Below are 3072 nucleotides of genomic sequence, written 5' to 3'. Positions count from 1 at the left end.
ACATGGCAGCTAACAACTGTCTGTAACTCCAGTTCCAGGGGATCCGACACACATACACATAAAATAAAAATTAAAAAACAAAAAAGAGCGGGGCCTGGTGGTACACGCCTTTAATCCCAGCACTAGGGAGGCAGAGGCAGATGATCTCTGGGAGTTTGAGGCCAGTCTGGTCTCCATAGCGAATCCAGGCCAGCTGGGGCTACAGGGAGACCCTATCTCAAAAAGACCGAAAAAAAAGAATAGGAGCTGGATGGAGAGATGGCTCAGCTCTTGCAGAGGACCTGGGTTCAACTCCCAAAACCCACATGGCAGCTAACAACTGTCTGTAACTCCAGTTCCAGGGTATCCAATGCCCTCTTCTGACCTCTGCAGGCACTGTATGACATGGGTGCACTTATACACATGCATGCAATACACTCATACACATAAAATATTTTTTAAAAAAGAATAAAAATAAAAACAAGGTCAGACATGGTCCCAGCACTCAAGAGGCAGAGAAGGGGCAGGTGGATCTCTGTGAGTTCCAGGCCAGCTGGGCTACAGGGAGACCCTGTCTCAAAAAGACCAAAATAAATTAATTAACTTAAAAAATTAAATTTTTAAAAAGGGGGACTGGAGAGATGCTCAACTGTCCATAAAATAAACATAAAATAGAGTAACATAAAATAAAAATAATCTTTTTTAAAAAGAAGCAAAAAAGTCCTCACTCCTATTTCTTATGGGGACTTGGCCTTGCCTGCTGGATCATCACTGGAGATGGAAATGTATCATGTTCCATGACAGGAAGGACACATGAGGAAGAGCTAGCTATTCAAGAAGCGACAATCTGAAGCCACATTTCTGCATGCTTTCCACCTTTTCATGACCGATGCAACAACCGTGCAAAAACTAAAGCACCTTAAGCTCTGCCCAATTCCCCATTTTTCCCGCTGATCAAACCACATATCTTTTTCCAAGGGTGAGGAGGGACTTCAAGCCTGACCCCAGCAGCATACCAGCCCTCAATGAGGGCAAGCTATACACAGTTTCTTTCCAAACAGCTGTTTTCTGACAGCACACAGCTGAAACAGGCTCCAGGGGGTCAAAGAATGCACTCATCTGCCCAGAGAAATATGACGATGTCCCTCCTGCCCCAGCATGACACAGTTAACACATTCAGGCTCAAGCCCCAAGAAGACACCCTGGGCAGTGGCACTAAGGACTTCCTCACACCAAGTGCTTGGCCCTAAGCTGTCCAACAGATCCTCCCTTAGGAGATCTTTATATAAGGGTCAAGAGTGACACTGGGGTTTTCTGCTAAATCCTGCTCTTCTAGTTATGAGGCATGTATTTAACCTCTCACTTCAGTTTCCTCACCTGTAAGATGGGAACAAGATCTACCTCACAACACAGTATGAATGAAGTACAAAGAAAAATGCCTGCCTTGAAGGGCTCAATAAATGGGACTATAACCTCTAGCCCACCTTAAAGGCATATGGAACTAGGCCAGTGTCCAGTCACAGCTCATACTGCTCCCCCTGTTGGCTGTACAAGTGTAAAGGCCCAGATGAAAGTTAACTGGACAGTGTCAGCATATCAGGTTAAAGTTCAGATGCAAGCCCACTTGAACCATGCACATCATCTTGTCTTCAGGTGCAAATCCAACACTGGAGCCATCTCTGTCATTACTAACAGCAAACAGGACATATTCTCACCTGTGCACATGTGGGAGACTCTAGATGACAAAGATGCAAGGCCTAGTTGACTTCCTTACAGAGAAGTCTTTCTTTTATTCTGTAATTCTTTTCTGTTCACTAAATTTCTGTGCTTTGAACACAAAAAAAAGTTACTTGGTAAGAGTATTTCGATGTCAAAGCCAGTGAGAGAAGTGTCAAGACCATATGAGAAAACCTGCTCTTTTCCTCTTCCCACAGACACCATCAAATACACATACACCTTACACATTGCAACAGCATCACTGTGTTAAAGTTCATTTCACAAACATCCACGATGTCTGTCACTCCCACCTCCACGATTCATGTTTTTGCATACTAGTCCAGGCACCCCTGGGTATGCCTGCAAGTGTTGCAACACTTTCGCCTTTCACCATTTTTCTTAACTGGATAAGTCCTCCTCATTTTAGACTTTGGATTATCACCCATCTCTACAACGGAAGGTAATGAGCTGCAGAAGGTTCAAAAGCCTCCCACTGCCATAAAATCCAGTGCAGCTGTACAGACTTCTCAAAGGGGGTCCATACTTTCAGATTCTGAAAGGGGCCACTGACCCTCCCAAAACATTAAAAACCACTACCATAGATACATCCTGGACGGTAAGGGACCAAGTGAACTTCTTAGGTGCTCCTTGAGTGAAGAACTTTGCATCCTTCCCTTCCAGGGTGAGATGGGAGTGGGACTCAAACCCAAGACCTTGAACATACCAGGCAAGCACTCTACCAATGAGCTCTAGTCCTAACCCAAGGGCATCTGCCTTCTGAACCAAAATTTGCTAATTGTCTTACATCCCTCCATCACCCACTTCACACTGCATACAAGGTATACACGCTTAGCCCACGGTTCTAAGACTCGAAGACTTAAAAAATACAAAAACACTAAGGACACTTTCAGCAATACAGAGAAAACAAACATGTCATCCAACAAGTGTTTGGAGCCTCTTTTTTTTTGCCTTTCCCTAAAACCCCTCCTCCTTGTCAAACTCATCCTCCTCGCTGGGGCCTCTCGGGGCTTCCCATCTCAGTGAGCTGAGCCACAGACCGGAGGAGCACCCAAACGCGCGGCTGAGAGCAGAACGTACCAGAGCACTCTAATCAACAATCTGGAAACGGAGCTGCCAGCATCAGGCGCTACGAACAGGAACCCACATCTTCATCTTCCCAGAACCCTGCTCCAGGTAAACGCCAAAGGCTGCACCTCCACAGGCAGGACCGCAAGGTAAGCCCAGAGGCTCGGCTGCAGGCTGAGCCCAACCGAAAACAAACTTTCCAGGCACTTCCACCCCGCCCGGCGGGGTGACACCTCCCGGCCTCCCCCGCCCCACGCGCCTGTCAGCGCCCCCGGCCGCCCGGCACCCGCC

General features: G+C 46.9%; 1 protein-coding gene across 2 annotated transcripts in view; it reads right to left on the bottom strand.

Moving 5' to 3' along the window:
- Pdpk1 (3-phosphoinositide dependent protein kinase 1) overlaps window positions 1-3072 on the bottom strand; it is a 79144-nt gene that overhangs the window by 75726 nt on the left and 346 nt on the right. The window contains exon 1 of one of the 2 annotated variants that reach the window (XM_008845542.1): window positions 2794-2975. The exons of the other annotated variant lie outside the window; for it this stretch is intronic. The gene's annotated coding sequence lies outside the window, so the exon portion shown is untranslated. Of the gene's footprint in view, window positions 1-2793; window positions 2976-3072 lie in introns of those variants that run through there. 2 annotated transcript variants of the gene reach the window in all.

Source organism: Nannospalax galili, unplaced genomic scaffold (assembly GCF_000622305.1).
Source record: "Nannospalax galili isolate Female #2095 unplaced genomic scaffold, S.galili_v1.0 scaffold471, whole genome shotgun sequence".
In the NCBI taxonomy this organism is placed as follows: Eukaryota; Metazoa; Chordata; class Mammalia; order Rodentia; family Spalacidae; genus Nannospalax; species Nannospalax galili.
The sequence above is the reverse complement of the archived record's forward strand: the minus strand, read 5'-3'. Positions and strand labels throughout refer to the sequence as shown.